The sequence below is a fragment of the Diuraphis noxia genome, unplaced genomic scaffold (assembly GCF_037042655.1).
Source record: "Diuraphis noxia isolate RWA-SAM2 unplaced genomic scaffold, SU_Dnox_SAM2 contig0004, whole genome shotgun sequence".
Taxonomy (NCBI): Eukaryota; Metazoa; Arthropoda; class Insecta; order Hemiptera; family Aphididae; genus Diuraphis; species Diuraphis noxia.
In genome coordinates, this window is record NW_028301714.1 from 13,685,095 (window position 1) to 13,709,226 (window position 24,132).

Below are 24,132 nucleotides of genomic sequence, written 5' to 3' on the forward strand. Positions count from 1 at the left end.
TTATAACAATAGTTTATACATATGAATATTTTGTGGCATTTGTGATGAAATTAGAGGGAGGTACTCACCGTAGTATGTATACCCGTTGCGCGTCAGTGTGTACGAGAAGAAAATAAACAGCGTTCGACGTGGAAAGCGGTGAAAAAAATGAAAGTGTCTGCGGACACGGACCCCACACAATACAATTCTCGACGCCGTATTTTTACTACACGCTAAATTATATATACGTTTCATCCGTGCGAAGTCGTTTAGAATTAATAGGTGGTTGCCCACCTACACTATATACGATCTCCAGTTTGTTGTTGCCATTTTTATTATTCTTATAATTTTCTTCATTTAACTTCGTTTTTTTCGCTTTGTTTTTGCATCATTTCGACGAGAAAGAGAACGTTCGATTGAACACAATAAGCGCTCCAACAGTTGCCGCCGTTTCCTATTATATTGTTATTATTATTATTATTATTATTATACTTGTAAAGGCACAACTCGAAATCGCTTCGAGTTTCCGCAAACAATAAACTAACGCCTACAGACGCCCACCAATCACCTATATTTTATACATATATTATTATTATTATTGTTGTTGTTGTTGTTGTTCTCGATGCTTGTTATTATATTATACTATACGATAAACGACCACCGATAACTTCGTTTCTAATCGAAAATTGATTTTGTAGTGGATAGACGATGGGTAACCTCGATCGATATATTATTATATTATACCACATTAACCATATTTGTTTGGCTGTAAATTGCAATTGATTCCAATGTACGGTGTATACTGTATAACACCAATTATGTTATGATGTTATATCTATTGATAAATATAATTCAGTTTATAATTTAATAAATGCTAATATCAAAAACGTACGCAACAAGATTACTTTGAGAATTCGACATGTTTTTATCGTTCTACGCATTCAATTAAAAAATTATATTTACCTACGCATCAGCACACGAATTGCCAAAATACGTGTATGCCCTTTCGTGTTCATGGCTACACTGCTGTTAATGACAGTTTATCAATTTCTGTTAGTATTTTTTTAACGCCAACATAAAATGGACAGATTTTAAACAATAATATTTTAGTTAAAAATCAAAACAAGAATTCACACCTATATCGTCTACGGAAATTCTATATAAAGAAATGTACACTGCACCTATTTTTTGCACGAGTGCAAAATCTGACAAGAACATAAAGATTGGCTGAATTGTCTATTAACAACGTTAAGATCAAAAGGTGTAATTATAAACCATGTATATGTATGCTATACGCATACGATATACTGAGTTTATTCAAAACTTATATAGATAATTATAAATAATTATAAACATATAATTAATTAAGCATTATTTATTTAACGTTGATATCATGCATTGTTAAAAATTAAGAGAGAAAAGATTAAATATCATATAGAAAAAATACAAATAATAAACAATACTGCAGTTTACACGATTTAACTACAATTAAATATTACTGATGAATACAACCTTTCGAGTTACTTCCTCCATCTGTTTAATATGTAACTAATATGGAGTAATTTATTTTATAAAAATTAGTGTATGAATCTAAACTTTCAAACGAGTCTACACAAATAGTTTTATGGGCCTAAATCTGAAATCAATTGGTTACATAGATGGTTTGAAATATTATTTTCCCTACATTTTACAGGTGTTTATATTTATGAATTTCCAACTGCATCGGCAGTAGCTGTAATTTTGATAATTTGAATCATCCTTCTTACAACGCACAAGTAGTACAGTACACAAAGAAACGATCGTTTTGAGATTTCGAGCAAACCATTGTAGCCTATATTAATATTAATAATAATAATAATAATAGTATACCGCAGCCATTACTATATACGGGCTGCAACTGTACGGCTGAATATTAGACCAACAACAACGAGAACGATTTCAGTATACAAGGTGTCCACTGTCCAGTAGTAATAACAATGATAAAACTTCAACAAAGTATACTATGTGTGTAATATTAATGTTACAAAACAATATATTATAGACCTCAAATCTCTCTTTCAAACCGATCGTATACAGCTACTTTCGATGTATCCATTTAAATGTCTTATCACTTGTGTATTTTGTGATAAAAATTATTAAAAATAAAAATTTAGAGAAGTTTTCGTTTGAACTATAATTGATAAGAGTTTGGAAAACCGTTTACTGAGGGACACTCTGTATAATAGTAGCGAGTCATATTATATTACAGTATTACACTATAATATAGTACGTATAATCGGACTTGTTATAATCTCGTAACGACGTGGATGTATTATGTATATTATAATATCATAATAATGGATTCGAGCTGCAGACGCGTCTATTATTATACTATGTAAATATATTTACAGTACGATATAAACTATATTATAATATACGCTAATATACCGTCAGTCAGAATGTATATTGTATACATATTATTATAATTTAGCGTACGTTATGGTATTATGCGTTGTCGAACATTACATCACGTCATGAAGGGATCGACGAATGACAAACGAAATACAAACACGAATATGCGTTGTACACATCGCGCACACACGCACACTATGAACATTATATTATTGTACACGCGACATCATGCATACATACATATATAGACAATCAATTGACGCAACTCAATGTGTTTACTATGTATGCGACACGGTAAAGCATTGTACCGACGAAACACAGGTAATGTACTAACGTAATATTATATTATATTTAACGATGAACTGTTCCTGCGATCCAACTGCTTTGCACAAAAATATAATATAATACGAAATCCCGCGATGTGTATCACATCGCATATTCGTACACCAATATAATATAAACATAATTATTGCGTAAACCGGCAGATTTTCGCATTGGCAAGACATTCATTCATAAGAGGTATAGCAGCGCGAACGCTTTTCCAGATTAATAGTTTTGAGACATTTACGGGAAGACGATGGGGAAACACGGCTTGTTCGGAACAACAAATTATTAAAAGGTCAAAACACTCAATTACTTAAATTAATATATTATAGTTATAGTATATAACATTCGGCCAAATAAATTTGATTTTCAATACAGAAATTATGCTATTATATAAAAGATAAGCAAAGCTAATATATTTGAAATTGATGAAATACGAGTATGATGGAATACAAATCAATACCAAGGAATAATTTAAATTTAAAAATAAAAATATTGATTTACTTATATAAATTAAATTGATTAAAATTACAATACATTTTAAATTATCATTTGTTTTAATGTATTATTAGATGTATTCGCCATTCATAAGTTTTAGCAGCAGGGCAGCCCACGAATTCTTGATTATAAGACTTTTTAACTTAATTGTTCCCAATTCGATCACTGCATATATATAGGTATACAACGTTTACTAAAAAAACTAAAATCAGATCTAAACCAAAGAGCAAAAATAATAAACTGCATTCTAAGCCTCGTACTAGTTTCACTACAATTATCACGTGAAAAAAAACGGTTCTATTTCAAAGTATATCGGGTTAGCCGCAATCATTATTTCATAATACGGTGATTTTTATGGCAACAACAATTAAGTGATTATTTTAAACATACAGGCTTATACAACACGGTTATATAGTGGTTGCGGAGGTGTAAAACCATGCAAATGCATTGTTGATACACCTTTACTAAAACTTCATTATAGATTAGAAGAAAAATGAACGAATAAATAATTGTATGACTAAGTATACACTACAATACAGTTGATATATTAGAATATTTTACAGTGTATAATAATAATAATAAGATAATCTATAAAGACAATGTCAACTTTTATATTGTATAACTATCATTTTGTAATTATATAGGCTAATAATCCTAGTAATTGAAGCCTTTATGTTAATAAAAAAAAAAATACAGTTGTTAGATTATCATCAACCATCAGTATGTTCAATATGAACACACAATATGAAACCAACAGAACAAATTAAAACGGTTTTTAATTTAAAATACCTAACTACCTAAATGTTAAAATTTAAACTTTTTACTGAAAAAAAAAACATATTAATATATAAATTAATCATCACTTCATTACCCATGTACATTTATACATCGGGTATTTATTATAATTCAGGAATGCTCCAACATAAAAATAATACATCCATTTAAATCAATAGCCCTCAGGGCAATAACCAATTCTCCGGAGTAATAGCGGCCCAGCCACTATTTTTCACAAAAATTCGTACTACACATCTTTTGATGTACCATGAGAAATAATACAGAACCGTGGGTGGCTAAAAAAATATTATTTAAAAAAAATGTGTATAATGTAGGTATTCTGTACTACTTATTACTATCTAGCAAGTAGTCTTATTTATTAGTATTTAGTAGGCACACACTTCTCGAATCCGTAGTACACACTTTCAACTTCGGATAATACACTTTATTGTGTCGAGGTTCACTAAAAAATGGGGGCCTGGTAATAGGGTATGTTAAATATAATCTAACCCTCCACAAAGACCTTAATGGCCATATTTGAATAATAAGCATATACATTTTACAAACGATTGCGTCAAAAAAATTACTCATAAGTTCAAATTCTCCGATAACCAATATATACTATACAGATTTAATAAAATATCACTTATCATATAAAAATAAAATGGTCCAGAGACATTTTAACCTAGTTTTTGTAATAAAATAGCTCTATGGCATGAAAAAAAACCAAACAAGATATCACTGGTAAAAAAAAGGTTCTAATCAGCTATTCACTCGATGGGACCGTAGCTACTGTTTATATTCAAATGAGAATTGTATACAGTACAAGCACAGGTATCTAACCGATATTTTTTATCAAGTTATATTATAATTATAATTGTATGAAAAGAAAATGTATGAAACGCGATAGTGTGTGAATTCTGATAGTATGGTTTGAAGACGGAATTAAGCGAGAAATCGTGGGTTATACACAATAAGAAGTAAGATCGTATTTGTTTTTGTAACTTCCACATTAACATTATAGGTATATTTAATGATATATTTATCGTACTGTCATATATTTACATTAACATTTTAATGCACTCATTATGTGATACGCCATATTATCAGTACGTGATACTGTTAAAAACGACAGTATTTAACTTATGAACATAACTTTATTATTTTTAATACGTGTTACCCAATATAAACATCTGTAACTTGTGGATGAACAAATTAACAATACTTTACAAGCACTCAGCATTATTTTATCACTTATGCATACATTGTTTTTTTTTACAAAGTATAAAATTAAAAAAAAAAAAATTAAAAACAAATATGGCATACACGACACCATTCTGCGATATTATTAATTTGTATACATGTTAAATTACAAGACGTATTCATAAACAATAACTATTAATTCTTTTTTTATTAATACTGATTCGCCGTGATCAGATTAAATTTATATATATATCTCAATTGCAATAAAATATGAACTTGAGTATAAAAAGATTAACCAACTACTGTAAAACTGTAAACCAAAATAATGGTATGATGTGCAGCCTGCAGTAATGGATTTAATTAAAATAACAGTTCATATCTTAATCGATGGAAAATCGATAAATGTACTATTTTTCTTGTTATTTCTAAATACGTGAGTGTATCGTAAAATCGTAGTTTTTTTAATCCAACATTTTTATTAAGCACAATCATTATTTTGTGTATTCACTATTAACGGTTTTTTAACATTTAGCTAAAACAGAGTGGATAGTCTATAAAAGTAACAAGCCTAGGCAAAATCAGATCAACAGTTTTAAGTATTGATTTGAACTATTATGACATTTGGTTCACGAGAAAATACTTTAAATGATTAATGTAAAACTTCTGATCGATAACACCACAAGTCTGATGCTATTGTTTCGATGCGATACCGAATGACGAATGAGAGGTGCTTGCTATAATGTTGATATCATAGTCCATAAGTAACAGTTATAAAATTGATTAGCGATTAACGACTATAATAACGCGTTTTGTCGTGTATTTTCTAGGAATATACGCACACGCTGGAAGACATTCATTTTATCGTGACCTAACTATCAGCTATAGCTAATTTCTTAGTAAGCAACTTGTCAAACGAGTTAAAACTTGTTTATGATAGCGACAAGTACAGAGGAGTTGAATTGAACATTTTCGAAACTTAACAATTATTGAGATACCCCATCATGATGACCCGCAAAATGTGTAAAACGAGCTTGTTAAATTGTTGTACATCTTATACAAAATAAGGATACCAAATTTTTAACAATAACATTTTAATTTTTGACTCGATATGCTTTTATTGTAATAAAAATTTAAAATAGTGTAATTAATTAAAAACTTTGATTCAACGTTGGCCGTTTCTTATTATAATTTTTTACTTGTCCACTGGAAAGTACCTACAAATTAATTTTTAACAGGACCTTCACATCGTCAATTAAATAATATATTACTTTCGAATTTATATTAACATTTTTGTTTTACCTGTGACGAGGAATTGGTGCGTATCATAAGTATCAACGCCAAGTATATAATTACATAAATTATAATTTCAATATAAATAGTAGTATAATACAATAAGTTGGACTGTTGGACTATATTTTATGCATAAGCACAAGTCTACAAATACTATCAGACTATCCACAATATTGATGTATAATCAGAAAAGATTCAATTTATACAAAAATAGCTGTTGTGATCGATTTGTTTTTATTTATTTATATACTTATGCTGATTGTTCAATTAATTTTGGATAGAAAAAAAAACAAATTAGAAAACTAGGTAGTATGATAATAACAATGAAGTATTGTCCGATTTCTCAAGTTGTCTTTATTGTTCAACAATAAGAACGATTAAGTGCCTTTCAAATATTATTTGAACATTGTAAGGATGTTTTATAAATCCAAAAATTCAATTGAACATGTAATTATTAATGACATATAGAATCAAAACATATAATAAATTATAATATAAAATCATATATTATGGTTAATGATTTAATGAATTTTAATTAAAAAAACAAAGTTCAAAACCATATTATATTATTCCGTATGATGATGTTTGAAGTCTGAAATAAAATATTTTTATACTACGGGAAGATAAAAAAAATATTTTAACTAATAATAAGATAATATTAAAGAAATACAAATTTGGAATATTCACTTAAAATTCACCTTATCTAATTGTATTACGGTTTTCTTGGCCATTATAAATATTTAGAAATTATTTTACACACAAATAGAATGCATATTATATTTTATATAAGTTATGTCGATATTTTTCTAAATTAATTCATAATTATAATAACTATTAACATTAAGTTATATATTATTATAGTTTCCTGATTTTTATTTGGATAAATTATTTTCCTAAACTTAAAATAAAAGAACAATGTCTATTTTATTAGTCTATAACTTTGAATTATATCCAAACACCATATAATTTATTTGTAAGTATTGCAAACTATACTATTACGGCTATAAATTACGGTTATTTATTAATTTTATTGTTAATGGTGATTATTTATAAAATATCAATAGTAGCTCGATCTTTTTTTTGCGATTCGAATACGTAAACGAATTATGAGACATGTCCTTATAACCTGACCTTAAAAAGAATCAGAATTAATAAAGAAAAACGTAAAAAATTATCCACCGGAAATCATTGTCATGATAATACTTGTCAAAAAAATGCGTTAATTTAGTCAAAAATTTGTTTAAACGTCTAATTAAAAAAAAAAAAAAATCAAAAAACAAAGAAAGAAAGGAAAGGATAAGCGAACCGGTTGACGTGGTAGGAGACAGCCAGCCAGCCAGCAGCAGTAGTTAATATCATTATTTTCTAGAATCGGTCACTTTTAGACCGATTAATCAAAAGGAGGGGGCGAGACGACCGGTATGAAGGTCAGTAGGACAACGCCGTCTTATAGATCTGGTGAAACGTATACAAGACGACTGACTACTATACTACTACTACAAAACTATACTACGGTCTACCACTACTACACCACTCGTATTTTACTATACATCAAACGTAAACCGTTCACAACTATTACAACTACTACTACCTTACGCACTAATATAATAATATTATATATAACGGCGGCTTGTTGATTAGTGATCGACTGCACAGAAGAGAACTCTCCTCCCTTTGTGGTACCTACAATATTATTTATATTTATCAATTGAATTGTTTTTTATGTAGCGTCGCACAATACGTCAAAAGCGATTTTCATCGCGAAACGCGACTCACTGCAACCTAGACACGATTGAACATGGCTAATTTATATTATATATTATGTATATCTATTATAAATATATAGTATAACTGGAATTATCGCGGTTTTCGGTTAATTGCATGGTTTTTTTCCAACGTTTTACACACTCAAATACGCTATTGAGCTCGGTAAAGCCTTCGATTATAATCGAAAGAAGGAAGGTTAAACACAGGCATATTATATACATGCGCGACGCGAATGCATTGTCGTAGAAACGTAAAAAACAAAAAATATAGTCCTTGATGGGACAAAATATTATTATGCTACACTGTCCCCCGAGTATGATGAACGTGTACAAAGATAAAACGAAACTGCTGCAGCCCGGCGACGGAAACCAACATCGGACGCGTATTACAATATTATTAAATTGTATACAGGTAAGCACGTTTTAAACGTGCACGTGTATACGCCGACATAGCACTCACGCACCTACCATAACCTACGAAACGGCGACGTCATTAAAATCTCTAAAGAGAATTTTAAGACCCCAAAAACAACGGCCGACGATGACGAGAAAGGCAACACCTCGACAAAATGTGCAGTTCGTTGTATGTACATACAAATATATATATTATATGTATATACATAATATATTTTATATGAATGGTTATTTTTCTTTTCTTACAATAATAATAACTCGGCGCGAGTTGCGGGGGTACACGCACACACACACACACGGATGTGAAAGCCGTCTACTTTCTAAATCGTAACAGCGGCGCACACGAGTACGGATCATCTTTTAAACGACGACGACGACGAAACGCTCACAAAGAAAACCAGCCAACCACCGTCTCGTCATCCCACACGTATATAAATGGTAAGATATACGATGCAAGCACGCACACTGGTCGGCAATCGATGAGAGAATTATTATTATTATTAGTTATTACTATATTTTGTACAGATGATATGGTTGCTGCAGCGGTCGTCATCGTCGTCGTCTCCTCCACCACCGACCGTGCTAAACACGTCACAATATCTTACTCGATCGAAAACCGCCTCGTCTGGCTGTCTATACGCAGTGTAATATGATATTAAACACTAGGTAACCGATTCACACGAACCGGGAGATTTTAGGGGAGGAAAGGTTTGGAACAAAATTTAAATTTACGCATTTATATACGCGAGTTATTTAAAATATTGCGATATCGTTTAAAAAAATATTTTATAAATTATATGTTCTTCCGAACATTATTCATAAGTATTAAGTAAGTACTTATATAGGTTATAGTAGTAGGTACATCACTTATCAGGAAAAATGCCATCATATATACTATATACCTATACGTTGGTAATAAGTGGTGGAAATCACGGTTGATCCGTTCGAAATTAAGTCGTGAAGTAAATGTTTTTCCGGTATAAAATTGACATGTATACATATATTGCAAAAAGATAGAGATTAAATAATAATGTAAAATACACATAATCGTTCTTTCTCCGGTCAAGTATACCTACTCAAGACCGGAGGTACGGAGTTCTCGAGCGATTAACGATCAAATCAATTACGGCAGCGTTTCGACAGGTGGTTTTTGCGCACTGCAATAATGTCCGCCGCCGTGTAACTCCGACGATTTAGGTTAGATGTCTAAGATTTTTCTCATCTATATTATTATCCTCGAAAACGAAAAGTAAACGCATGTAGCTGGTACATTACGTTTATAATATACTGTATAATTTTTACTTATAGAGAATAAACAATAACAACAACGGTGACGGTAATGAAATCAATAATATAAAACAGACGAAAACCTTTATGGTACCACACACATTGCCGATCTGTATAATAACGAATACGAACGCAGCGGCCGGATCGATAATATAATGATATATATAAATAATGAAACCATCATCATCGATGAGATCGAACGAGAGAGGCTGTTGCGGCGTCGGTTTCCACGGTCCGGCGGCGAATTGGGGCGTACAGTTTACTTGGCCCAGTTCATCTGTTCGTACAATACTGGCAACGATGAACAATACACGTTTTGACTCCAGAGGTTTTCTGGTTTGTCTTATTACATCCCGAATTGGCCATGACACCGACGATTTTTCGTTTTTTTTCTTCAAACTCTTTCAATTCCAGGTATATCTGTGTTTATGGAATATATATTATATATATATATATATATATATGTATTTTATTTTATTTATTTTTTCACGGACGAATTTTTGTTGAATGGAGACGATGCCATTGTCGGCGGCGGCAGCACAACGTGGTGTCGCATAAATTTATTAAATAGGATACAATAATGATGATGGTTATCTCAAATATATTGTATCTTTTACCGCCATCAGATATTTCGGGTACATTAAGTATGTAGAATCAAAAGTTGCACACTTGATCGAAACTGTAGTCGGATGTCACTTATATTTGCTTACATAATATAGAAATACTTCTTAAAGTATACAACAATGTATATTGCATATGCTCACTAAACATACACGTACTCCAGCAATCGGTTATTAAATGTTGGTGCCTAGTGATGAAATAACACGACGAGACATCACGACCATACATAGGTACACCACATACATATTATGTATGATGAATATTATAAATATATATAAGTTAATGATTTATCCATTATGATTACTCGTGGTTAATTTAACTATACATACAATTAAAATCATTACAAACCAAAGTATTAAACTTGGAAGAAGAGGCGAACAATATAAATAGAGACACATATATAATGAGTATACCTACTGCAAGATCTGAATAAAGTAAAATTTAAATTTTATAGATTTTGGCACACACTAGTGGTAGGTATAGACTATAGAGGCAAAACTTATATGCGTAAAGTAAAAATTTCTAAAAGCATTACAACTCAGCAGTAGATTCATTGGTAAACAATTAAAAAGCTTTTTTACTTGATATATATGCATTCATATTTGTTGTGCAAAGTATACGCGCATATCATGATTAACAATACAGTTGAATGTACAATTTTCGCATAGAGATAATGTTGGACATTGTAGAGTAAACTTGCTGCAGTGGAAAACGTTTGCCAAGATCAAAAGCTTTATAAAATAAACAAAGTGCTGGCACTGCCTACTCGTGATACTGCGGATAATATTTTCATTTAAGCTTATAATAAATTTCAAAAATAATCTAACAAATAGAATACAATAACCGAATTAATGAAAATATACAGCCCGGATTCTATTTTCGAAAAAGTTTGAGCCGTGTAAGAATATTTTTATGATGCTTTTATAAATCCCTAGAAACGTTGAAATATACCTAAATACAAAATTCTGTCGAGTTGGTACACACAGACGGACGAAAAATGTACGAAAAGGAAACAATCGTTCGTTGATGAATGTATAGAACTGACTATGTACCTATAAACAATATTTTGATAAAAAATGTATACGATTTTAAAAACTTAAAATAAATCGAAAATTATTACAATGAAACACGTGATTGTGAGCATGCATACAATATATTATGTAGGCAAATATAAGAATGATAATAATATATTAAAATGTCGAAATGACCGTATATATTATTGAATATCATCAATAGAATCGAATACGAATAGTGAAAATCATCATGGGACCTACTTACCGGGAAAGAAAAAATAATGAATTTATTATTTCTTTATTCATCATTATATATGCAATCGCAAATACTAAAAAAAAAATAATAATGATATGTTCACAGCAAAGAAACTCTGGACATCCTGGTTTGATTTCAGCTTCAAATGAAGAGGATAAGTACGACGAAAAAACGAGTTTTTTGTAGTGGGTGTATAGATAAAAAGTAAATATTAGGTTTTATACAAAATATATGTACAAATCGACTGCAACACGAACCGTAATATGTTCTGAGCGCAAAATCGTGATAGATAAAAAAAAATGTTAAAATACTTTATAGCCGGGATAAACGTTGAAGACACGTTTTCGGACAAAACCGATGGAAAATATTGCACAGTCCTATCAGTTATATAGTAACCATTTACCTGCAGTGACCGCGTTTTCCTTTATATAATTAGCGTTATTATCGCGGCGGTACCGCGAGCCGCCGCCAACAATGCCATTAATGTTGAGGCACCACTTTAATATAGAACTAAAAAAAAATTCATGTTACAAGAGGAGACCGGCAACGGTGGCTCTCTGATCACTACCTGTCGGACTAGATTCGATCGCAAAGCCGCAAACACGTACGAGCTTACAATGTTTTTATTATTATTACGGGAATATAATATTATCATTTCCCCGTCGTTCACGTTTTGCAACGTGTGGTGTGTGTGGGTGTGCCAGCGGTAGTCAAATTATGATGCCATATTATAGGAGGGAATGAGATATTTACTTCATTTAAAAATAAATATTTTGTTAATATTGAAATCATAAATATTTGAAAAAAAGGTCATGAGGGATATATATTTATACAGCGTTATATATAAATATTTAACATTACCACAACCACGTGATTTCTACATATCAGTAGGTGTGTATATGATTATTATTTATTAATTATTTGGCATATTTATGAGTTTATGACTGCAAGCACATTTTAAAAGAAATCATGCTGGTTGCTGCTTATCCGAATTTGTATTATAATCTGGTGATTTTGTATTATATAATCCATATTATACCACGACAAGGCATCCGTTGAACTTTCCGAATTATTCCGTGTGAGTATTCGGTATGTGGAAATGAAAATATCGGAAATAGTGTTTTTATTTATTTATTTACTAATTTACCTACACAGCAATAATTCTCAATTATATAATATAATATATCGATACACTGAAAAATCAATGCCACATCAGATACATTTACCAGCCGAGTGCAGAATGAAGAAGCAGGTCACGGGAAAGCCGACCAGCTCGAAAACCCCCCCAATAAATAAATAAAACCAAAAACCATATAGTACACGATGGGTGTACAATTATTATTATACTGTCGGTGACGTTGGTACACACGCGGTCGGAGTGTAGTGATCATTACAACGCGCGACAACGCGCAACGGTCCGGCGGTTTCATCACCGGGCGGCGGCGACGGCAGAAGCGGTGAACAACAGTCGGTCGTCATGCGGTGACATTGGGATCACACGGCCACCGCCGCCGGATTATGTATAGCCACGGCGAGCGGTAGTTTAGGTGTATCCGGGGCACGATAATTATAATTATTATTACTATTACAACTATAGAACAACAACAACTACTATTATTATTATTATTATTCGGTCGTTCGACAAAACAGCGTACCGGCGCTGCGCCACGAGCATGTAAAACACGGAGCCCGCTTCGATATGCCTATAATAATATTATATTCATTATTATTATCTATACATAAAATATATTATTGTGATATTATATACTTAAATGAAATACCGGTATACGAGAGTTCTATTATTGTGCACAATCTGACAATGCCAAATGTAGGAAATACGGTTTATATATTTTCGCGGTAATCCGACGAAAAACGTTGTACCGACCGCGGACGCGAATTAATAACGGATGTTGAAATGAAATTTCACAATATCATCGCCGCTGTATTGTAATAATAATAATATTATTATTATTGAGCATTCTCCTCCGCCGATAATATTATGATATAGCTATTATAGGTGCCTATGAAACTATAGCTATATTGTCCGACTTCGTCCGGTACAAAAAATGAACGACAATTATTAAATATGACAATTGGTGATATATTTTAGCATTAGTACCTATACCTCAGTTCACGGGCATGTCAGTGGTGTCAATGTGTCACCTTGCTTTGTGGACAAATCCAACTGTGGCGGATTGGATACGAGTATACAACAGTAGTTGGTGTATTTACCGGTTTAAGTATATAATAATTTCAAGAGCTAATCGATTAAGGTGTACCTCCGGCAGCAGAAATCAGTTAAATTTTAGAAAAAGTTTACTGCAGCGCCAATCGGACGTGGTGCAAACCACGATATTGAATCTTTCCTTTTCTTGATATTTGGCATATAAATCTCTAAAACTTTCGAGTGATTGGTCGAGTACCTAATTTACGAGTATAATTATTTGAATCCATAAGCAACAGACAAAAAATGTAAAACTATTTCATATAGCGACCTACAGGCTCCAGGAATTGAAAAAGAACCTTAAGGCAACCTCGGATACTCGATAAATCTATTGATATCGCTTTTATTGAAATTAGTGCAGTAGTTCAGTAGTTTCTGAGATTATCCATAATTATATAAAAATCTAATTTCAAATTTGTTTAGATAGAGATATATTATACGTATTAGCGAACGATTTTTAGGACAACCACCACTCAAGTCACGCGGTGTTCGGCACACTGTATACGCGCTTATTGTTATCGTTCTTCTTGTAAACATTTACGCACAATTATTTAATATAGGTAATATAATAAAAACGCGCTGCGCGTACTATATAACTTACACGTGCGCGCATGCGTCGTTACCGCCGCGCGCAGTATTATAATTTATAATATTATTAAACATATTATTATGTTATATATCGGTATATACACACGCGGTGCAGAGCAGCTCCGATTTAAACAATAGGTGTAATGCCGTCGGCTGCGTTGGCCTTGAACGACCAGAGGTCGGATTAAAGACGAATCTGGTTGACGTTGTAAAAAATAAAATACGAAAATAACACAACGAAAAATCACGTAGACTCGTACGCACATGTAAGGCGTCGGCAACTGCAGTGCACTCGCGGGTTCGCAGCGCAGGAGGAGAGGACAACGGCCGAAAAAAAGAGCTTTTGTTTGTTTGACACCGTAGTAGGCTGCTGCACAGCCAGCCACCGGCAATATACGTGACCGACCTTCATGCCAATTTCGTTTTTATTTTTTTTACACTCGTTTCATTGCGATATATTATTTTTCTACACGAGCCGAGCGCACGCAACTGTACTACACATTTGGCAAATGATGACGACGACAAAAAATAAACAAACAAATAAAAAGTTAATACTCAACGGCGAGCCTCGTATTGTTGTCAAGGTTTTTGGAACTCAAAATACAATATACATTTAGGTACAATATAATATTATTATGTCAAGTGTATAATTCAAGACAATCCAGTAAAAACGCGATGTTATCGCCAGCTTAAAGGTGTACATAATGGTATGCCTACTATTATGTTTATGTACCTATGAATACCGATTTATATTTATTATTATAATATGTATACCTTCGATAAGAAAGGTTAAATAATCGATATCGGTTTTCACAAAATCTACAAAGTATAGTGTGCGCATATAGAAAAATAAAATTTATTGTACATAATTGATTAAAAAACACGATCGTTTATTGTTTAAACTATTATACTGATAAAATACAGATAAAACGAGAGGATGTATGATTTTCAATGGAAACTTAACCACGTGGCTGCTTACGTTACACACCGCAAGTATATACTTACCTGATATTACCACCAAAAACATTCAATGAAACCTTATCAGGTTTTCCGGAAGGTACCGATAGTAAAAAAAATTACAACCTATCAACGTCGATGAATATGCCGTTTTTAACGTGTGCGGCTAAGTTTATAATATAAGTAATATTATATTATATTCCAAAGTCTAGACGAGTGCCGCCGAATGCGTGTACTGTTACATAACTAATACATTTAATTGTGAACACAAAATGAATTCTCATCACACAAAGAAAAACCGCCTTGGCTCTTGAAAGCAAAGTATTTCATTCATCTATGTGTTTTACAAATCAGGGTGTGCCGTGGGACAGGGTTAGTGTTGATGTGTGATGTGCACGTAAAAATGGTACCCAACAATAAATGTATGATGTATTGTTACAAATAATTCAACTGAAATGTATATTATGACGATATCAACCCCACTGAAACTATAACCGGTTCTATGCATACGTTTAGTGTACCGGAAAGTAAACCGGTTTCTACCCCAAATTTAGTAGTTTATACGTATTATACCCCCTTGGTAACAAAGCGCCAGACGTTCGATCAACTGGGAACACCTTTTGTCTCGGATAACACTTTTCCCCGTCCCCCGAAAGTAGGTTTACAGGTGTGTATTTTTTTTTCAAACAAAAAACTATGTTTCGGTAGACCACCTGTTGTCTGGCCATCATCATCGTTGTTATCATAATCAAACCAGACCCAGAAACCACATAGGTCACATTATAATAATTATTATTATTAAAACATAACTCTAATACAATAATAATATACATGTCGTATAATCGTATAAATTTGTATCACAATTGACAATAATCGTTTACGAGCATTTTAGTATAATATACACACGTTTAAGTGTAATTCTATACGTCACAATGACAACTAATCACCTATAGCTATTATTGATTAATATTGCATCATGATGAGAGAGAAATAACATAAAATTCTACTTGAGCGAAATACGCATATATACACAAATTATAACCAAATAAAAATGCACTCTATAATATCTATTGTTGATATATTTACGTTACCCATACCAATGCGTTGTGATGATTAAATTTAAAATTTAAATGTAGTTTATCAGCTGTCACATTGTTAGCAGTAGTTTTAACGATTTAAAAACGACGACGTGTGGGTGAAAGCACACTACTATCGCACACACGCATACACACAAAATGGCATATACCGTAACGGCAGATAGCCCACGATATATACAATGGCGACGGTAATGGAAATTATGTATATAAAAAAAAAACATATTCGCATGACAAGTAGGATATACATATTGATTATCCAATGTGCAGACTATACGATGACGGGTGAACTAAGCCAGGCACAGTAGCCAAAATGGTGGGAAGACGAATGGATGTAATATTATATTGACGTAAATACAACGATATTTTCGTTTTGCACCTCATGTACAATACACGAAGAGAGTTTCTAGCGGAAACATTTCCATGGAAATCAATTTGTCGATGCGATTCAAATAGATAACGGCAAACCCACGCATTACTGTACCTACATACTTGACAACATTAATCAATTATTATCAGTAGTCAATATACGTCACAATAGAACGTTATATATACGTCGAATTTTCTAACTACGCTTTAAAACGTTTGAATACATAATGGCACTTACAGTTGGCTGCTGATTAGAATAATTATTAAACGTCGTCAATAAACAACAAGTGCATTAAAGCCGAATACATTCGACATATATCCGGAGAGCTGCATTCAATTTTAAACAAAATTACGAAACTTATTATATTTTATAAATCCCTCAACATTCAAAATGACAAATGAACGGACACATGAATTATCATAATTGAATTACTACTGCATAGTAAGAAATATTTTTAATTCATTTTACTTCCAACGATTCGTAGTTATTCATTAGTTGAAATTTCGTTTTTCTACATTCATCTTTAAATGCCATTCTCGGTATAGTCACAATTCATAAACGAATTCGACATAAGATCAAAATGATGTAACTGTTTATATATATACACATGACGAGAGAACTTAAAGTAGTTAAACGAGGACGTTAATTGCAATGAAACAAAATTATTTTAAACTAAAACTTATATAGTAAAAATAAAACAAGGAATAAAATATATAACCTGCACAGTTATATTTTAATGTAAAATTACTTCTTTTTATATTTAAATATTCATCCCTACAGTCTGGAATGTGCAAGACATGTATAAGTAAATCGACTTCTTGCAGCACCATTAATTTAAGGATAATATTTCAAAAACAAAAATAATTTATAAACCACATTTTTTAAACATAGTCGAATTTTATATTTTCATCCTTTTATAATATGGTAAACAACTATAAATTTCAATATAAATTATGACAATATATCAAATAGGTATGATAATATTATGCAGCAATAATAAATACTACAATCAAAATATATAATTTACTAATCACGAGAAAAACTTATATAAAAAAAAAAAAATTATAATAATAATAATAAATAATAACAACAGTTAAAATAATTTGCAAAAAATGAAATAGGTACTTGATTGTAGCTTAAATTTAAAAATATATAAATATAATTGGTTAAAGTAAGATAATTATACACCTTAAACCCGCCGGATAAGACACAAAGCGATTACAATAATAAAACCCAAAGTAAAAATTTACATTGAAAAATACTAAGCACGACTTCATTTAAAATGAATAGCTTACCATTTATAGGTATACATAAAAGCAAAAAAACATCAGACTCGTGTTAACAAGCCGACAGCCATATATGACGCCATGGCAAATATAACATATCAAACACATATATGAGACCGTGAAAATAAGACCAGGTTAACACATAAAACGGCTATTCTGTAATTGAATAGTCTCTTTAATATGTTATTCAATAACCTTGCTTTATAAATATTATATACGTTAAAAAATTAATAATTTATACACATTATATATATATATATATAAAATATACATAAATATATATATATAAATGATTAGGTACAACGTGTGTGATTGCTTATCCATAATCTTCAAAAATATAACATCAAAGAAAACGGTCATCATAATCATTATTAATGATACACTAAATTATGAGAGCCAGGTCAAATTTTCACAGTTTCCCATTAATACTTTGAAATGTGCTAATAAAGTGTTACATACAAACATAGTAACACTAAATATTAATTTTACCATCAAGTCATATAATATTATCGGAATATACAATGTGTTTTCAAACACATAATTATTTATCACTTATAATATACGGATTGTATAATCCGATTTGTGTACAGGTTAATATTGGCTATTGCCAATAGCAAAATATTAAAAATAAACACTATTTAAAAGTTGCCGATTAAAAACTAAAAAAAAATAAATAAAGTTATATTCCAAATAAATCGAACCATAACCTAGGAACGATTTTACGGCGGGAAATTATAATGTAAACAAACATTAAATAGAATAAATAAAAAGCCTACGATAATAATCGTATTATCTATTAGTCGCCGTAATAATATATTTTAATTATTATAATTTTGAGACCACTAAAACACACGAAAACAGCTCGTGCTTTTGTACGACAAAAAAAAAAAAAAAAACAAAGAAAATAAAAAAAAGCAGAAAAAGTAAAAACTACCGTCGACCTAAACATATTTGAAAATTTAATATCAAGTGAAAGAGCACAGAAAAAGGAATTATGAAAAAGAAAAAATAGTACAATATCATGTTCCATGATCATAGTAATAATAAATATTATATCTATATATAGACAACCGAACAAAAAAGTAGGTGTTGCGGAGGAGCTTAACAACAACGTCGCATCGCCAAAGCGTAAAAGAAAAACTTTTCCGGATTGTGCGAAAGGGCCGATGCACAACGCGCTATCAACGGTGATGGACGATGGGCATGGTGAAAAATTTTATTTCGATGTCCCGGTGGCCATTAGGCGAGGTGACGATTTCCGACGAGACTTCCAAGCTGTGAGTTCTCGACCTGGCGGCGGGAACAGCCGTTTCGGTCTTCGCGTATTCGGCGGCGGCGGTGATCTTGAAGAACTGGGATGAAGACGACTGTAGCGGCGGCGAAGACGGTTCACCGCTCCAGCTCCTCCGGGCCGGCTCCGGTCGGGTGAGCGACGGCGAGAAACACCGGCGCCCCACGTCCCATACATTACCCACTGGGTCGCAGCACGCGCACTGGCACGTGGACACGTCCTCCAAGCTCACGGCTTTGATGTCGGCCGACAATCTGATGGTGTCGAACGGCGAGACGTCCGGTACACTAAGTTCCGGAATGGGCTGCGGCGGCGGAGACGACGACGTGGACGACGACATCGAAGACGGCGTCGATGGCGGTCGATCTACGGCTTGTTCAGGCCCGGTGGCGGTGGCCACCGCGAGCGGCTGAACGGCGGGCACGGGTTTCCGTTCTTTCTTCCTGCGTTTCCGGGGCTTTATAATGCGAGGAAGGCTGTTCTCAGATGCCGCGCCAGAACTCTCGTCGCTACCGCCGTCGTTCTTCTTCCCGCCGTTGAAGTTGGGCTGTTCCGACGGCGCTTTTTTCGCGTACTTCTTGCCGGGACCGCCACCACTACTTCCTGCCCTGTTGTACTTGGCGGCCTGAATCAGCGGCGCTCCGTGCTTGTGCGCGGCAAAGTTGGCCTTCTCGGCCAGTGGCCCGCCACCGGTACCACCGACGGCTCCAACTCCGACTGCACCCACGACTCCGCCGTTCTGATGGTTGTGGTGGTGATGGTGCCAGTACGCCGCCCGACCGTACCAGTCCTGCAACTGCTGGTAGTGCTGGTACGGTGTCGGGGCACCATGATGATAGCCGGCGGACGCACCGACCACGGCGTCATACCGGCAACGCGGCGGTTCAAGCTGGATATTGTGGCCGCCGCCACAGTAGTACGACGACGACGGTTTTATCAGACAGTTGCCCGCGTAACGATCGACGGGTAACGATTGGGCAACGGTAGGGCCCCGGTTCATATCGCGCACTTGACGCCACCGCCGCCGCCGCGCATGTGTGTGTACTGCACCACGCGCGAGCGACTATAATAATGATATTGTTGTAAATAATAATAAGGTCGTAAGAGGCTAGTGAATTGAATTATTTTTCGCAGCGACACACACGACGCGACCGAACAACACACACCGGGACAATTTCGTGTCGACTACGCCGACGATAAAAAACAACAACACGGACGACGACGACGACAAAACCGACGACAAAACCGACGACAAAACCGACGCGGCCGGCACGTATCTAGACGAGGACTACAACTGACGCTCGCGACTAGGACGGCACGGCACGGTCTGCTGATGCGGCTGCTCAGAACCGCCAGACGAAACACCTGTTTGCCCCACCTCTGCTGCGGTACACAGACGATACCGGCGGCGGCGCCCGCGATACGCACAGCGCGAGAAATCATTAGTTTTTTATTTATTTATCGAGAAAGTCGGACGAACATAATATACCTAACAATAATATATTAAAATATTATTATATTTTCATCAAGTTCGTACCACAACACACCACGTGTACAGAATGGCGGTAACCCACAAGACGCAGCGAGACATCCTGGTGTGGGAGCATTTTAAGATAGATTAATTATTAATGTGTGATAATTAATAACCGACCGAGTACTATAGATACATGTGATTTAGTTTTGATTATAACATTTGTTTTGTTTATTTGTATATACATACCGACGATATGTTTATTATTTTCCAAATTAGGATGGTTTAATTAAAAATTAAAGACTTTTCAAACAGTTATTAAATTATAATTGTTATTCAAATTTGCAAAAGACACAAAACAAATACACCTGCTATTGGGTTAGGTTTCACCTTGCATTTGTGTTTTTTTTAATTAAATAACGAATACAACAATATAAATAATATTAACTTTATTAGATTAATTCAATACGCATGGAGGATTATGCTGATACTAATATATTTATTTAAATTAAGCATTTCAAAGTAGTTTGGGTCAACATTTAAAAAATTGCCAAATATTTTTTTCATACAGTTGATAGTCACCTTTCACAATCACATAAAAAAATTAAACCCGGGTGTACTGTTTCGTTTACCAAATTATTAAGATATTCTTATAACGTCGATGTGAAGACTAATTGAAAACAACTCGTGGACCCGACCCCAAAGAGAAAACGATAACTGTTCGCCAATGGCAAAGAGCATAATATCATAGTTTTCGTTTATCGTGGTAATAGACAGGTATACACTTTTACTACATAGACTTTGCACATAGACCGCAGTTATAAGGACTGCGTCTATCTCTATATTATAAACAACATTTTGGCACCTCAGTTTTCTCTCCGGCCGTGTGCAATGCTTTTGACTTCGCACCGGATTCGCACTAATTATCTAATTACAGCAGTCAGTGCGCAACATTTTGCTAATAATAAATAGGTCTTAGGACCATCGCACTGCACCGTGATAAAGCAAACCACGATTAACAGAAAAAACAATTTTGATATCTATAGTAATTTTTATTGTAATTAAATATTAAGTGATTCAAGAGTTTTAATTGGCGGACTATAAATGTCAAGTGATAACTGGTTTAACATATTATGCTTTTAGTAAGATAGGATAGTCTACTATCTGGTATGTATGGAATAAACTATGGTAAAATTTCGGTATACCTGCACCAACTAACCGCAAGATTAAGCCAATCATGACGCCAAATTGTTTTTAGGAATTTTAGAATGTGAAGTCACGTTTACTTAAACTTTTAACACCTAAATATTAAATATAAGTACACGTCGTGATAATATTCAAAAATAAAGTACAACGAATTCTCAAATATCAAATCATGTACGCCTTGTGAATTTTTTGTTTTTCAACTACATAGGTGCCTAATTATTGTAATATACAAGGCAGTTTATTTTATACCAACCATAGTATTATTATATAATATTATTTTATATTCAACCATAATTTTCAAAGGGTGGATAGTGGAGAATAGTAAGACTTACACGATCACACTGCAAATTTAAATGTTTAGCTGTTTATCAAATTAGCATTAGCCCATTAGCCGTAGTTACTAAACAACACTGTAACTCGTAGGTCCGTAACAAGTAACTATGAAAAAATCATAACAAATAACAGTCACAATACTCAAATGAGTATAAGGTCTATGCAATATATCCGTATCCGTCATCCATAAACAACTGTTATCAGCCGAATAAATTATTATCTCATGGAATAATTAGCATTTTAGTGATAACATTACGATAATCGAAAACTCGATCGAAAATCACGTATTCGATATTTAAATATTCGATTAGCTTTTGAGAATAGCATAAATCGACAAATAGCAATCGAATTAATTATTTCGATCGAAAGTCGACAATCAAATAAATATTTTCGACGATCATTTTCGATTGATTTGAGAATAGGTCCCAAACTGTGCAGGAGAGGAAAATACAATTGTATACTTATAAATTATAATATATCCCCTGTACTAGGCATCTAAGAATTTAATAGGGCCGGAAGTTGATGACTTTTGCATATTATTTTGGAATATCATAGGCGTTGCTTAAAATATGATTCATTAACATACATATCTGAATAATTAATTTGTATTTTGCATTTTTAGTACTTTTTTTAATGTTTCAAAAAATTACATTAAAAAAGAGTTTTGGGTTTTTTTTTAATAATTGAAAGTGCAAAAGAAACTACATTCCCATACAAATCTTTTATCCAATATACAATTGCAAATTTATTAACCTAAAATGATATTTACGTTGGGTCCAATCACTGGTATAGGCCTCCTTCTTCGTATTACTTCACAGTTAAGATGTATATTAATTATCAATTTATCATATTTGCTTATTGTGTATTCCAATACAGATTTTGTTTTAACAAAAATGAAAGTAAATAACATTAGGAGTTAATTGTTAATCATTATTATATTTTTATATTTTCAATATACTTTTTAAAATGTACAGTTATTATGGATATCACCATTTAAACTGTAGTGATCTTAAATTGAAGGTAAGAATAAATTATAAAAAATACTTAAAAAAGGTAGATGTTTGATTGTATTTTAGATTAAAACAGTTAGGTATTTCAAATTTAAATCAAAATCACGTATATTTATAAATTAAAATTTTTAATTCGATAAATTGAATAAATAATTGTACTGACCTAAACGGTTTTATGAGAGTATTTTTTTCAAACATTTTAGAATATTAATATATAAACAATATATAGGGTATCTTTTTAGAAATTTGTTCATGTTATTTATGGTATAAATGTATTTTCTTTTAGAGTACCTATCAACATCTGGGTCCAAGTATAATAATATAACCACAACGAGAAAACAATCAACAATGACATTCGTAATCCTAAAATTGACCAAAGAATTTTACATAGTTTCCAGATCACTAGTAAAGCACTCGCCAAACTGATGGCGGTAATTTACTTTATAACTTCAATGGACTTTAGAAACTGCAGATGTATAAGGAAAG

The 24,132-nt window shown here is 32.8% G+C and overlaps 1 protein-coding gene and 1 long non-coding RNA gene across 2 annotated transcripts in view; one reads left to right on the top strand and one right to left on the bottom strand.

Annotated features, from left to right (window-relative positions):
* The window catches only part of twin (CCR4-NOT transcription complex subunit 6-like twin), a 61,374-nt gene that overhangs the window by 25,826 nt on the left and 11,416 nt on the right, over nucleotides 1-24,132 (bottom strand). The gene's annotated exons all lie outside the window — the stretch shown is intronic.
* On the top strand, nucleotides 2,592-6,173 carry LOC149055731 (uncharacterized). Its single transcript, XR_016191778.1, has 3 exons — nucleotides 2,592-2,691; nucleotides 2,856-2,989; nucleotides 5,997-6,173. It is a non-coding gene; the product is annotated as an uncharacterized LOC149055731 (long non-coding RNA).